The sequence below is a fragment of the Cucumis melo genome, chromosome 7 (genome assembly GCF_025177605.1).
Source record: "Cucumis melo cultivar AY chromosome 7, USDA_Cmelo_AY_1.0, whole genome shotgun sequence".
NCBI classification, from domain to species: Eukaryota; Viridiplantae; Streptophyta; class Magnoliopsida; order Cucurbitales; family Cucurbitaceae; genus Cucumis; species Cucumis melo.
Window position 1 is genome coordinate 3,327,838 of NC_066863.1, and position 15,195 is coordinate 3,343,032.

General features: G+C 36.7%; 1 protein-coding gene across 2 annotated transcripts in view; it reads left to right on the forward strand.

The window, feature by feature from the left end:
- LOC127150263 (uncharacterized) overlaps nt 1–7,196 on the forward strand; it is a 46,423-nt gene extending 39,227 nt beyond the window's left edge. The window contains exons 2-4 of one of the 2 annotated variants that reach the window (XR_007822477.1): nt 475–619; nt 2,069–2,189; nt 2,682–2,992. The gene's annotated coding sequence lies outside the window, so the exon portion shown is untranslated. Of the gene's footprint in view, nt 1–474; nt 620–2,068; nt 2,190–2,681; nt 2,993–6,665; nt 6,811–7,091 lie in introns of those variants that run through there. The other variant, XR_007822475.1, reaches the window with a different exon arrangement.
- The last annotated feature ends 7,999 nt before the right edge of the window (nt 7,197–15,195 follow it).

A 15,195-nucleotide genomic window follows, 5' to 3' on the forward strand; every position in this document is an offset into this window, starting at 1 on the left:
CAAAATGTCTATATATAATTTGTATGCCATCCTTTATATTTTTAATTTTGTAATTTCGTAGATTGGTTGAACTGACTTCAGTATGCGGTTGAAATCATAAACTCAAGATTAATCATCAAGTTTTGGACCTTGTTAAGTGAAATTAGTTCTATTACTAAAGCATGAAAAAAGATAAACTTTAATAAAGATTAGAAAATGTTCGACACTTTATAGTCTTGATTTGTGTCAAAGACTACTTAAAGCATGAAGTCTCTCATCATGATATTGTGAAAAATTGCATGCCTTTAGTAGTTCATGGTCTCCACTGTTCTTCCTTTTCATGGTTAACCTTTTAAAATGAATTGAATACAATTTTAAACACCATCTTTATAATCTCAGAATAATTATGCAGGGTTTATCAGAATAATATGTTTGTTTCTTCAGATATACTTAATATTTCATTGATTGCTCATTCATTTTGGTTTCCATTTTTAGTCGATTATGGTGGCTCACTTTGGAAACTTGTTACATAGCTACTGCCAAAAGCTTTAAATTGCCTTCCGGATGCACCTCAAAATCAGCTTCATTCTTTGTGTTTTCTAATTTCTAGCTCACTCAATTCAGCCATGGAAGTACGGAGGTAAGTAAAGTTCCCTTTTGGAATTCAAGTTCTTCTGTACTTCTTGTTGGAGTTTGAGAGGCATTTTTGTTGTTGTTCTTCTTCTTGCATAACTGTGGTTGTGGAATTTGGGTTTTAGGTAGTGAAAGAACTTGTATTATAGTTTTCTGTGGTAAAAGGAATTGGACCCACTTGCCATATGTTCACTCAATTTGATTTTTTACTGTAAGTTGAGTCAGTTGTGGTCATTTTGAAGGGGTTCAACTGCATCTGGGAAGTTGGGAAGGAGTCAAAAGGGATTTTTTAAGCCAAAACTGACTTCTCTCACTTTGCCAGAATTGACTTCTCTCACTTTCTTTCTCTGCACTTCTAACTTCCAAAGTTTTTGTGACTGTTAGTAGTTTCATCAAGTGTTTGTGTTTGCTACTTGGTTATGCTTCATAATTGCTTTAGATTCACAAAAATACTATAACCTGTAGCCCTGTAATTCTATCCATTTCAGGAGTTTGTGATCTTTTTGTGTGTAGGAACTAACACAAATTGAATATTTAAAAAGTGAAAAGAAGTTGGGTTTGTAGAAAATAAGTGCCATTTGGTTGAGTTATGACTACTTTTGAAGATGGTTTTATTTTAACTATGACTGCATTTGCTAGTTTGTTTTTTGGTACTTCATTCACCATCCATTTTCTCTCCATGGTTGAGTTTCTCCCCTCATTTATTTTTTATAACATTCATTAGATCACTCTTTAAATCATTCAATTACAAAGGAAAGGCTACTTCAATTCATCACCAGTAAACTATTTTTTTCCTTTAGTAACAATCACTCACATCATTGTCATTTCTCTATGTATTGTCTATAGACCAGGGCGATTTCTAGTTCTCTTCTAAGATTAAATAATTACCAGCTAATCATTTAGGAAGTATTGCAGTTAAATGGTTGTTGGGTTGTCAACTATACTATTTTTTATCTGTTTTCTGTGTGCGGTTGAAATTCTTCTGATGTCCCCCATCTCCTGTGATTCTTTTCTTCAAAATCAAATAGTAGAAGTATCTGTTGGTTCATTTGTTCCACTTGCTTTGTCCCCTGTCCAGGAGTAAACCTTTGTATATTGGAGAAACATGCTCACTGAGCACATTGAGATCAATTTCAACAAGCTTTACTACTAGTTTTGATAGGCTTACGAGTTTTGGAAACATAAGATTTGATCGAGAAGTTAGGAGTAAAGGTTTGGGATATCTTAAATGTTTGGGTGATAGAAACCCGGTATTTCTTCATTTGTGGAATGAAATACTTGTCATGTTGTGTGTGATTGCTACCTTGTTGGATCCTTTGTTCTGTTACACCTTGTTGGTTGATTAAGGCAAAAGATGTGTTGGATTTGACAACAAGATGAGAATAGTAGTTGTAATTGTTAGCTCAATCATAGACTTCCTCTACATAATTCTTATAGTCTGTCATTTTCATTTTAGATATTCCAAATTTTATAATGCAAAACCTGATGAAGCCGATGATGGTGTTTGCACAAGAGCTTGGAGATTCTTTTTATCTTACTTCACAATTGACGTTCTTTCAGTTCTTCCACTCCCCCAGGTATGAAACTTCAGCCTTTTGCTCGCTTAGATTCTATCAATCTTATTGTCAAATTTGTCCATTCCATTTGTAACCAAGGATTCATTTGTAGGACAAGAAAGATAATCATCATTTAGAATATATATGTGAGAGTGCACACACAAAAACAACTAATTATTCAAGCAGAAACATAAAAGCATAATTTACGGAGCATACTGTCCTAAGTTAAGTTTGTGCTATAACAAGATATCCACTCTTGATGTTAAAACACAAAGTCGTATTGTCTAATCCCTTTAGTAATCTACAAGAACTTCAAAGAAATAAGCTCTGGGTCATTATCAATTTTGTTTTCCATCCTAAAATATTCAATTATTCTCTTTGGGAAATTATTGGAGGATGACCATGATTGAGATCTCAAATCTTTACACCAACAGCTGTTTGAATGTCTTTTCTATCTTTTCTTTCTTCTTACCTGGGAGGGGTTAAAAATTTTCATTTCTTGTGGATTATTAGCCATGCAGGGTTTACAGAAAGATTTGAACTTTTCATTTGTGGTCGTGAGCTGGCCAATGCATTTTTCGAATTGATCGATCGTATTTATCAGGTAAGAGGTGATTATATCAATCATTAATGTTAGAAGGGTGCACAGATGATGAAACTTTTTAGCCAATTTCATGGCATTTGAAAGAGAGAAAGTACATTAGTATTGAACTCAAGTTAAACTGGATAGTCTATCACCTTTTGGAAGATAACTTTCCTGTACTTTGTTCCATCTTGTATAGACCCTTTCAGTCGAAAGGTTACCAAAGGAATCGTTTTTGTTATGTGTTATGTGCTTAACTCCATAACAATGTGCGTCGAAGCTCTACATGAGCATTCTATTCTTCTTGCTTGGTATACTTGTGCATTATTGGTTTATGTGCCATGTCAAGAAATAATAGTTTCTATTGGAACGTTTTAGTGTTCCGGTTCCATGATAATTGGAATGGTTGTAATGATCTTTTTCTTTTAAAACAAACAAAATTGACACAGAGGATGATTAGAAGACCAGATCAGGCAACACAATGAGAAGCATGGCTCAGCTGTTTCTTATGTATCTCGTTTCTTATGTAATGACTCTTTGGACTTCAATTGCCAAAAAGATGAGGATGATTCTTATGAAGTGACACTTGATGATGATTTTCTTACTGCTTTGGAATATGGAATGCCACCAGCTTTTGGACTGGTATGCTTGTCTTTTCTGTCTGTCCACTTTTATGCATCTCGTTTCGGATGGGATCCTTAATGCACCGCTAGTGAAACTCTAGATCGTTCCATTCTTTTGACATAATAAAATCACAGAAAAAGTAGATTAGAGAGTGGCCAATGAAAGTATCTTGAATAGATATTTCATAGCTGCTATGAAGTTTTTCCACATGCAAACATTTAAAAACCAGCTGCTGAAGTCTCCCATGTGAAAGCAACTAAGCAAGTAGTCTAAAATTTTGAAGTGCATACAAATTAACGAATTTGGGATGATATTTGATCTATAATTAAATTGTGGAACGTGTGATGGATGTTTCGTTGTACTTGGATGTTTAGTATCCCTTTTCCTCGCTGTAATAGATGGAAGAATTTAACTTTCAAGGAATTGGAATTGATAGATTATATGTAGACCCAAGATCGTAGCCTTTTTATTTATTTAGGGTGATGGTATTATTCTGATGCATGTGAAAAATACTCGTGTGTAGGCGGTGGTTTTAGTTCTCATTCCAAGCTTAAGAGGATATGGATTTAGATACCCATCAATTGATGATTTGTGGGGTATGTGGGAAAAGAACTAGGGGTTAAATAATTTGCAAAAGACCAATGTAAGCATCCAATTAGTGGATAGGTCCTATATGTTAGCCCCTTAGGCATAGTTGAGGATGTTCTTATTAAGGCAGGAGAACTTATTTTTCTCGCTGATTTTAACATCCTAGATATCCATAAATTTTTAGTTTAACCTCTTTAATAAAATTTGATAGAAAATCTTGTTTTCTTTTTGTAGGAATAAAGGAAAAAATGGAGTATAATCGAATTTGGAACCTTTGCAAGCAAGGGGAAGTTTTCTGTTCCCTATCTCTTTTTTCGATCCTTACAATCTTGCTTAAAATGCTTTGAAGACAAATTAAAGTTTTAAGTGGGGGGTAGGGTTGTAGCTTTGCATGTTCTATGTCCTTTGGGAAATTTTCATTTTGCCAAAAATGTTCAAATTTTAAACTTTTTCAATGTCTTTATTCTTAAAATAAATACCATGTCTAATTTGCTTTCTAGTTTACACAAGCATGTCTGCCTAACCCTTGAGCATGGAGCTCGGGTTTGTGATTGTGTTTGTCATTTGAATATCTTAAATATGTTGAAAATGCATTCTTTGATAGCTTAGAAATGCGTAGAAGACATGCTATTCATTTTCTAAATATTGTAAATACTGTACATACTTAATAATGTGTTGAAAACATGTGTTGTTGAAAACATGGCCTAACCAAAACCAGATCTGCCTAGCCCTTAGAGTCCAGCCGGTTAGGTCAAGTAGAATGCGTTGAGCTCCCTCAGTATCAGAGCTTGTGTGGGGAACTCTTCACTTTTGGCCTAACCAAAACCAGACCTTCCTAGCCTTTAAAACCCAACCGGTTAGGTGAAGTAGAATGCGTTGAGCTCCCTCAGTATCAGAGCTTGTGTGGGGAACTCTTCACTTTTCGCCTAACCAAAACCAGACCTGCCTAGCCCTTAGAGTCCAGCCAGTTAGGTCAAGTAGAATGCGTTGAGCTCCCTCAGTATCAGAGCTTGTGTGGGGAACTCTTCACTTTTGGCCTAACCAAAACCAGACCTGCCTAGCCCTTAGAGTCCAGCCGGTTAGGTCAAGTAGAATGCGTTGAGCTCCCTCAGTATCAGAGCTTGTGTGGGGAACTCTTCACTTTTGGCCTAACCAAAACCAGACCTTTCTAGCCTTTAAAACCCAACCAGTTAGGTGAAGTAGAATGCGTTGAGCTCCCTCAGTATCAGAGCTTGTGTGGGGAACTCTTCACTTTTCACCTAACCAAAACCAGACCTGCCTAGCCCTTAGAGTCCAGCCGGTTAGGTCAAGTAGAATGCGTTGAGCTCCCTCAGTATCAGAGCTTGTGTGGGGAACTCTTCACTTTTGGCCTAACCAAAACCAGACCTTCCTAGCCTTTAAAACCCAACCGGTTAGGTGAAGTAGAATGCGTTGAGCTCCCTCAGTATCAGAGCTTGTGTGGGGAACTCTTCACTTTTCGCCTAACCAAAACCAGACCTACCTAGCCCTTAAAGTCCAGCCGGTTAGGTCAAGTAGAATGCGTTGAGCTCCCTCAGTATCAGAGCTTGTGTGGGGAACTCTTCACTTTTGGCCTAACCAAAACCAGACCTTCCTAGCCTTTAAAACCCAACCGGTTAGGTGAAGTAGAATGCGTTGAGCTCCCTCAGTATCAGAGCTTGTGTGGGGAACTCTTCACTTTTCGCCTAACCAAAACCAGACCTACCTAGCCCTTAAAGTCCAGCCGGTTAGGTCAAGTAGAATGCGTTGAGCTCCCTCAGTATCAGAGCTTGTGTGGGGAACTCTTCACTTTTGGCCTAACCAAAACCAGACCTACCTAGCACATAAAGTCCAGCCGGTTAGGTCAAGTAGAATGCGTTGAGCTCCCTCAGTATCAGAGCTTGTGTGGGGAACTCTTCACTTTTGGCCTAACCAAAACCAGACCTTCCTAGCCTTTAAAACCCAACCAGTTAGGTGAAGTAGAATGCGTTGAGCTCCCTCAGTATCAGAGCTTGTGTGGGGAACTCTTCACTTTTCACCTAACCAAAACCAGACCTGCCTAGCCCTTAGAGTCCAGCCGGTTAGGTCAAGTAGAATGCGTTGAGCTCCCTCAGTATCAGAGCTTGTGTGGGGAACTCTTCACTTTTGGCCTAACCAAAACCAGACCTTCCTAGCCTTTAAAACCCATCCGGTTAGGTGAAGTAGAATGCGTTGAGCTCCCTCAGTATCAGAGCTTGTGTGGGGAACTCTTCACTTTTCGCCTAACCAAAACCAGACTTGCCTAGCCCTTAGAGTCCAGCCGGTTAGGTCAAGTAGAATGCGTTGAGCTCCCTCAGTATCAGAGCTTGTGTGGGGAACTCTTCACTTTTGGCCTAACCAAAACCAGACCTGCCTAGCCCTTAGATTCCAGCCAGTTAGGTCAAGTAGAATGCGTTGAGCTCCCTCAGTATCAGAGCTTGTGTGGGGAACTCTTCACTCTTGGCCTAACCAAAACCAGACCTACCCATCCCTTATCGTCCAACCGGTTAGGTCAAGTAGACACATACATATATGAGTCTAAATTCATACATATATCAAGTAAACTCAATGTGAATATGTGATTCTAAATTCATTTAATTTCGCTTTCAAAATTTTAAGAATGAAGTGACTTAATTGAATTCAATTTTGTTCGTTCCAATCGCATGATTAAGTTTGATTTCTAAAAGATGTAGGCTGGAAAAGGAGGTGAGCTAACATTGAATAGAAGAACCATAACAAGAGGGGCACTGGATTCATTGAGAAATGGGCGAGAGATTCCATGGCTCCCATTTCTTTAACTTTTGCAATCGATAGTAATGTCGATCTTGACAGGTAATGTTAATCTGTTTAAGTTGAGAGGTTTGGAATACTTCATGAAAATTAAGGTTGATATAGTCCTTAATTTAATGTTGGTTTTGTAAAAAAAATTAAAGTCGGCTGAATTTGAGATTGGATATTGAAACAACTATCTTTTTTACTTGAAAATCTGAATGAAATTGCATTTCTCTTTTGTTTGAGTCAGATTCTTCTTTTGAATCTTGGAAACTTTTTTGATTCATGTTTTTGTAATGTTGAATGGGTATGAAACAAAGTTAGGGGTTGAAATCTTGCAGGAATGTTGGAATGAAGATTTAGGAATTAATTCCTCTTTCTTAGAAGAATCTAAATCTATACAAAGGTCTTCTTTTTTGTTTCCAATCATCTGAGGTAATCTTGTAGGTTCTTTAATTCTGGGTGGAAATTCTAGACTACCTGAGGTAATTTTTGCTTTCTTAATAGTTTTTGTTGCATGTTTTCATGCCATTCTTGAAAATCTTGAGCTTGTTCTTGATTGTTCCCATGTTTGGTTTAGGTTTGTTTTGAACACCTTTTAGGTTTGTTTGAGACTCAGTTTGTTGCATCTACACACTTAATTGCTATTTTGGGACTTGAAGTGCTTTTTTTACAATGTTTGAATTTTTTTGGTAAGTTATGACTTACGAAATTATACTTGAGCATTGTTAGGCTATATTTTAAGTTCGAATGGTACTTAGACATGTCGGTAGGTTATGAGTTATGAGTTACGAAATTATACTTGCACACTTGGTTGACATGTTGGGTGTTAGAGTGCTTTTATCGCACTTTTTGGAATTTTGGTCGGTTGTGATTTACGAACTTATACTTAAGCATTGTTCGATCGTTTTGAAAGCTTACACACGTTTTGAACTCTTTTTAGGTTGGTCTGAAACAAAGTTTGTGGCACTAACACACTTGGTTGCCATTTTCGGTCTTGAAATGCTTTTTTCACACTTTTTGAATTTTTTGGTAGGTTATGGTTTACGAAATTACACTTAAGTTTTGTTGGGTCATTTTGATAGTTCAAGTGATACTTAGACACGATTTGAACACCTTTTAGGTTTGTTTGAGACTCAGTTTGTTGCATCCACACACTTAATTGCCATTTTGGGTCTTGAAGTGCTTTTTTTACAATGTTTGAATTTTTTTGGTAGGTTATGAGTTACGAAATTATACTTGAGCATTGTTAGGCCATTTTTTAAGTTCGAATGGTACTTAGACATGTTTTGAACAGGTGTTAGGTTGTTTCGAACTAAGTTTGTTGCACATACAGACATGATTGCCATCGAAGGGCTTTTTCCACACTTTTTTGAACTTTTTGGCAAGTTACGAGTTACAAGCTTTTACACTTAAGCGTCATTGGGTCGTTTGAAAGCTAAGACGTGTTTCGAATGCCTTTTTGGTTGGTTTGAATCTAAGTTTGTTGCACTTACACACTTGGCATTCTAGGTCTTGAAGTGCTTTCTTTCAATCTTTTTTGAACTTTTTGGTACGTTGTGAGTTACGAACTTACAGTTAAGATTTGTTAGATCGTTTTGAAAGTTCAAGTGATACTTGGACATGTTTTGAATGCGTTTTAGGTTGGTTTGACACTAAGTTTGTTGCACTCACACACACGGTTGCCACTTTGGGTCTTAAAGTGCTTTTTTCACACTTTTTGAACTTTCCGCTAGGTTGTGAGCTATGAACTTACACTTAAGATGTCTTAGGTCGTTTTTTAAGGTCCAAGCGATACGTAGACATGTTTTCAACACCTTTTAGGTTTGTTTTAAACTTAGTTTGTCGAACTTACGCACTTTGTTGCCATTTTGGGTCTTGAAAGGCTCTTTTCTCACTTTTTTAACTTTTTGCTAGGTTATGAGTAACCAACTTACACTTAAGCTTTGTTAGATCGTTTCTAAAATTCAAGTGATAATTAGACTCGTTTTGAACACTTTTAAGGTTGGTTTGAGGGTAAGTTTGTTGTACTTACACATTTGGTTGCCATTTCTTTTGTGGTCTTTGAAGTGCTTTTTTCACGGTTCTTGACTTTTTGGTACGTTGGGAGTTGTAAACTTACACTTAAACTTTGTGAGGTTGCTTTTAAAGGTCAAGTGATACGTAGGCTCGGTTGGAACACTTTTTAAGTTTGTTTGAGACTAAGTCTGTTGCACTTACATGCTTGGTCGGGTTGTGCCATTTTAGGTCCTCGGTGCTTTTTTCACTCTTTTTTGAACTTTTTAGTCGGTTATGAGTTACGAATTTACACTCAAGCAATGTTCAGAGGTTTTAAACTCTTTTTTATTTTGGTTTGGAACTAAGTTTGTTGAACTTGCACACTTGGCTGACATGTTGGGTGTTAGAGTGCTTTTATCGCACTTTTTGGAATTTTGGTCGGTTGTGATTTGCGAACTTATACTTAAGCATTGTTCGATCGTTTTGAAAGCTTACACACGTTTTGAACTCTTTTTAGGTTGGTCTGAAACAAAGTTTGTGGCACTAACACACTTGGTTGCCATTTTCGGTCTTGAAGTGCTTTTTTCACACTTTTTGAATTTTTTGGTAGGTTATGGTTTACGAAATTACACTTAAGTTTTGTTGGGTCATTTTGATAGTTCAAGTGATACTTAGACACGATTTGAACACCTTTTAGGTTTGTTTGAGACTCAGTTTGTTGCATCCACACACTTAATTGCCATTTTGGGTCTTGAAGTGCTTTTTTTACAATGTTTGAATTTTTTTGGTAGGTTATGAGTTACGAAATTATACTTGAGCATTGTTAGGCCATTTTTTAAGTTCGAATGGTACTTAGACATGTTTTGAACAGGTGTTAGGTTGTTTCGAACTAAGTTTGTTGCACATACAGACATGATTGCCATCGAAGGGCTTTTTCCACACTTTTTTGAACTTTTTGGCAAGTTACGAGTTACAAGCTTTTACACTTAAGCGTCATTGGGTCGTTTGAAAGCTAAGACGTGTTTCGAATGCCTTTTTGGTTGGTTTGAATCTAAGTTTGTTGCACTTACACACTTGGCATTCTAGGTCTTGAAGTGCTTTCTTTCAATCTTTTTTGAACTTTTTGGTACGTTGTGAGTTACGAACTTACAGTTAAGATTTGTTAGATCGTTTTGAAAGTTCAAGTGATACTTGGACATGTTTTGAATGCGTTTTAGGTTGGTTTGACACTAAGTTTGTTGCACTCACACACACGGTTGCCACTTTGGGTCTTAAAGTGCTTTTTTCACACTTTTTGAACTTTCCGCTAGGTTGTGAGCTATGAACTTACACTTAAGATGTCTTAGGTCGTTTTTTAAGGTCCAAGCGATACGTAGACATGTTTTCAACACCTTTTAGGTTTGTTTTAGACTTAGTTTGTCGAACTTACGCACTTTGTTGCCATTTTGGGTCTTGAAAGGCTCTTTTCTCACTTTTTTAACTTTTTGCTAGGTTATGAGTAACCAACTTACACTTAAGCTTTGTTAGATCGTTTCTAAAATTCAAGTGATAATTAGACTCGTTTTGAACACTTTTAAGGTTGGTTTGAGGGTAAGTTTGTTGTACTTACACATTTGGTTGTCATTTCTTTTGTGGTCTTTGAAGTGCTTTTTTCACGGTTCTTGACTTTTTGGTACGTTGGGAGTTGTAAACTTACACTTAAACTTTGTGAGGTTGCTTTTAAAGGTCAAGTGATACGTAGGCTCGGTTGGAACACTTTTTAAGTTTGTTTGAGACTAAGTCTGTTGCACTTACATGCTTGGTCGGGTTGTGCCATTTTAGGTCCTCGGTGCTTTTTTCACTCTTTTTTGAACTTTTTAGTCGGTTATGAGTTACGAATTTACACTCAAGCAATGTTCAGAGGTTTTAAACTCTTTTTTATTTTGGTTTGGAACTAAGTTTGTTGAACTTGCACACTTGGCTGACATGTTGGGTGTTAGAGTGCTTTTATCGCACTTTTTGGAATTTTGGTCGGTTGTGATTTGCGAACTTATACTTAAGCATTGTTCGATCGTTTTGAAAGCTTACACACGTTTTGAACTCTTTTTAGGTTGGTCTGAAACAAAGTTTGTGGCACTAACACACTTGGTTGCCATTTTCGGTCTTGAAGTGCTTTTTTCACACTTTTTGAATTTTTTGGTAGGTTATGGTTTACGAAATTACACTTAAGTTTTGTTGGGTCATTTTGATAGTTCAAGTGATACTTAGACACGATTTGAACACCTTTTAGGTTTGTTTGAGACTCAGTTTGTTGCATCCACACACTTAATTGCCATTTTGGGTCTTGAAGTGCTTTTTTTACAATGTTTGAATTTTTTTGGTAGGTTATGAGTTACGAAATTATACTTGAGCATTGTTAGGCCATTTTTTAAGTTCGAATGGTACTTAGACATGTTTTGAACAGGTGTTAGGTTGTTTCGAACTAAGTTTGTTGCACATACAGACATGATTGCCATCGAAGGGCTTTTTCCACACTTTTTTGAACTTTTTGGCAAGTTACGAGTTACAAGCTTTTACACTTAAGCGTCATTGGGTCGTTTGAAAGCTAAGACGTGTTTCGAATGCCTTTTTGGTTGGTTTGAATCTAAGTTTGTTGCACTTACACACTTGGCATTCTAGGTCTTGAAGTGCTTTCTTTCAATCTTTTTTGAACTTTTTGGTACGTTGTGAGTTACGAACTTACAGTTAAGATTTGTTAGATCGTTTTGAAAGTTCAAGTGATACTTGGACATGTTTTGAATGCGTTTTAGGTTGGTTTGACACTAAGTTTGTTGCACTCACACACACGGTTGCCACTTTGGGTCTTAAAGTGCTTTTTTCACACTTTTTGAACTTTCCGCTAGGTTGTGAGCTATGAACTTACACTTAAGATGTCTTAGGTCGTTTTTTAAGGTCCAAGCGATACGTAGACATGTTTTCAACACCTTTTAGGTTTGTTTTAGACTTAGTTTGTCGAACTTACGCACTTTGTTGCCATTTTGGGTCTTGAAAGGCTCTTTTCTCACTTTTTTAACTTTTTGCTAGGTTATGAGTAACCAACTTACACTTAAGCTTTGTTAGATCGTTTCTAAAATTCAAGTGATAATTAGACTCGTTTTGAACACTTTTAAGGTTGGTTTGAGGGTAAGTTTGTTGTACTTACACATTTGGTTGCCATTTCTTTTGTGGTCTTTGAAGTGCTTTTTTCACGGTTCTTGACTTTTTGGTACGTTGGGAGTTGTAAACTTACACTTAAACTTTGTGAGGTTGCTTTTAAAGGTCAAGTGATACGTAGGCTCGGTTGGAACACTTTTTAAGTTTGTTTGAGACTAAGTCTGTTGCACTTACATGCTTGGTCGGGTTGTGCCATTTTAGGTCCTCGGTGCTTTTTTCACTCTTTTTTGAACTTTTTAGTCGGTTATGAGTTACGAATTTACACTCAAGCAATGTTCAGAGGTTTTAAACTCTTTTTTATTTTGGTTTGGAACTAAGTTTGTTGAACTTGCACACTTGGCTGACATGTTGGGTGTTAGAGTGCTTTTATCGCACTTTTTGGAATTTTGGTCGGTTGTGATTTGCGAACTTATACTTAAGCATTGTTCGATCGTTTTGAAAGCTTACACACGTTTTGAACTCTTTTTAGGTTGGTCTGAAACAAAGTTTGTGGCACTAACACACTTGGTTGCCATTTTCGGTCTTGAAGTGCTTTTTTCACACTTTTTGAATTTTTTGGTAGGTTATGGTTTACGAAATTACACTTAAGTTTTGTTGGGTCATTTTGATAGTTCAAGTGATACTTAGACACGATTTGAACACCTTTTAGGTTTGTTTGAGACTCAGTTTGTTGCATCCACACACTTAATTGCCATTTTGGGTCTTGAAGTGCTTTTTTTACAATGTTTGAATTTTTTTGGTAGGTTATGAGTTACGAAATTATACTTGAGCATTGTTAGGCCATTTTTTAAGTTCGAATGGTACTTAGACATGTTTTGAACAGGTGTTAGGTTGTTTCGAACTAAGTTTGTTGCACATACAGACATGATTGCCATCGAAGGGCTTTTTCCACACTTTTTTGAACTTTTTGGCAAGTTACGAGTTACAAGCTTTTACACTTAAGCGTCATTGGGTCGTTTGAAAGCTAAGACGTGTTTCGAATGCCTTTTTGGTTGGTTTGAATCTAAGTTTGTTGCACTTACACACTTGGCATTCTAGGTCTTGAAGTGCTTTCTTTCAATTTTTTTTGAACTTTTTGGTACGTTGTGAGTTACGGACTTACAGTTAAGATTTGTTAGATCGTTTTGAAAGTTCAAGTGATACTTGGACATGTTTTGAATGCGTTTTAGGTTGGTTTGACACTAAGTTTGTTGCACTCACACACACGGTTGCCACTTTGGGTCTTAAAGTGCTTTTTTCACACTTTTTGAACTTTCCGCTAGGTTGTGAGCTATGAACTTACACTTAAGATGTCTTAGGTCGTTTTTTAAGGTCCAAGCGATACGTAGACATGTTTTCAACACCTTTTAGGTTTGTTTTAGACTTAGTTTGTCGAACTTACGCACTTTGTTGCCATTTTGGGTCTTGAAAGGCTCTTTTCTCACTTTTTTAACTTTTTGCTAGGTTATGAGTAACCAACTTACACTTAAGCTTTGTTAGATCGTTTCTAAAATTCAAGTGATAATTAGACTCGTTTTGAACACTTTTAAGGTTGGTTTGAGGGTAAGTTTGTTGTACTTACACATTTGGTTGCCATTTCTTTTGTGGTCTTTGAAGTGCTTTTTTCACGGTTCTTGACTTTTTGGTACGTTGGGAGTTGTAAACTTACACTTAAACTTTGTGAGGTTGCTTTTAAAGGTCAAGTGATACGTAGGCTCGGTTGGAACACTTTTTAAGTTTGTTTGTGACTAAGTCTGTTGCACTTACATGCTTGGTCGGGTTGTGCCATTTTAGGTCCTCGGTGCTTTTTTCACTCTTTTTTGAACTTTTTAGTCGGTTATGAGTTACGAATTTACACTCAAGCAATGTTCAGAGGTTTTAAACTCTTTTTTATTTTGGTTTGGAACTAAGTTTGTTGAACTTGCACACTTGGCTGACATGTTGGGTGTTAGAGTGCTTTTATCGCACTTTTTGGAATTTTGGTCGGTTGTGATTTGCGAACTTATACTTAAGCATTGTTCGATCGTTTTGAAAGCTTACACACGTTTTGAACTCTTTTTAGGTTGGTCTGAAACAAAGTTTGTGGCACTAACACACTTGGTTGCCATTTTCGGTCTTGAAGTGCTTTTTTCACACTTTTTGAATTTTTTGGTAGGTTATGGTTTACGAAATTACACTTAAGTTTTGTTGGGTCATTTTGATAGTTCAAGTGATACTTAGACACGATTTGAACACCTTTTAGGTTTGTTTGAGACTCAGTTTGTTGCATCCACACACTTAATTGCCATTTTGGGTCTTGAAGTGCTTTTTTTACAATGTTTGAATTTTTTTGGTAGGTTATGAGTTACGAAATTATACTTGAGCATTGTTAGGCCATTTTTTAAGTTCGAATGGTACTTAGACATGTTTTGAACAGGTGTTAGGTTGTTTCGAACTAAGTTTGTTGCACATACAGACATGATTGCCATCGAAGGGCTTTTTCCACACTTTTTTGAACTTTTTGGCAAGTTACGAGTTACAAGCTTTTACACTTAAGCGTCATTGGGTCGTTTGAAAGCTAAGACGTGTTTCGAATGCCTTTTTGGTTGGTTTGAATCTAAGTTTGTTGCACTTACACACTTGGCATTCTAGGTCTTGAAGTGCTTTCTTTCAATCTTTTTTGAACTTTTTGGTACGTTGTGAGTTACGAACTTACAGTTAAGATTTGTTAGATCGTTTTGAAAGTTCAAGTGATACTTGGACATGTTTTGAATGCGTTTTAGGTTGGTTTGACACTAAGTTTGTTGCACTCACACACACGGTTGCCACTTTGGGTCTTAAAGTGCTTTTTTCACACTTTTTGAACTTTCCGCTAGGTTGTGAGCTATGAACTTACACTTAAGATGTCTTAGGTCGTTTTTTAAGGTCCAAGCGATACGTAGACATGTTTTCAACACCTTTTAGGTTTGTTTTAGACTTAGTTTGTCGAACTTACGCACTTTGTTGCCATTTTGGGTCTTGAAAGGCTCTTTTCTCACTTTTTTAACTTTTTGCTAGGTTATGAGTAACCAACTTACACTTAAGCTTTGTTAGATCGTTTCTAAAATTCAAGTGATAATTAGACTCGTTTTGAACACTTTTAAGGTTGGTTTGAGGGTAAGTTTGTTGTACTTACACATTTGGTTGCCATTTCTTTTGTGGTCTTTGAAGTGCTTTTTTCACGGTTCTTGACTTTTTGGTACGTTGGGAGTTGTAAACTTACACTTAAACTTTGTGAGGTTGCTTTTAAAGGTCAAG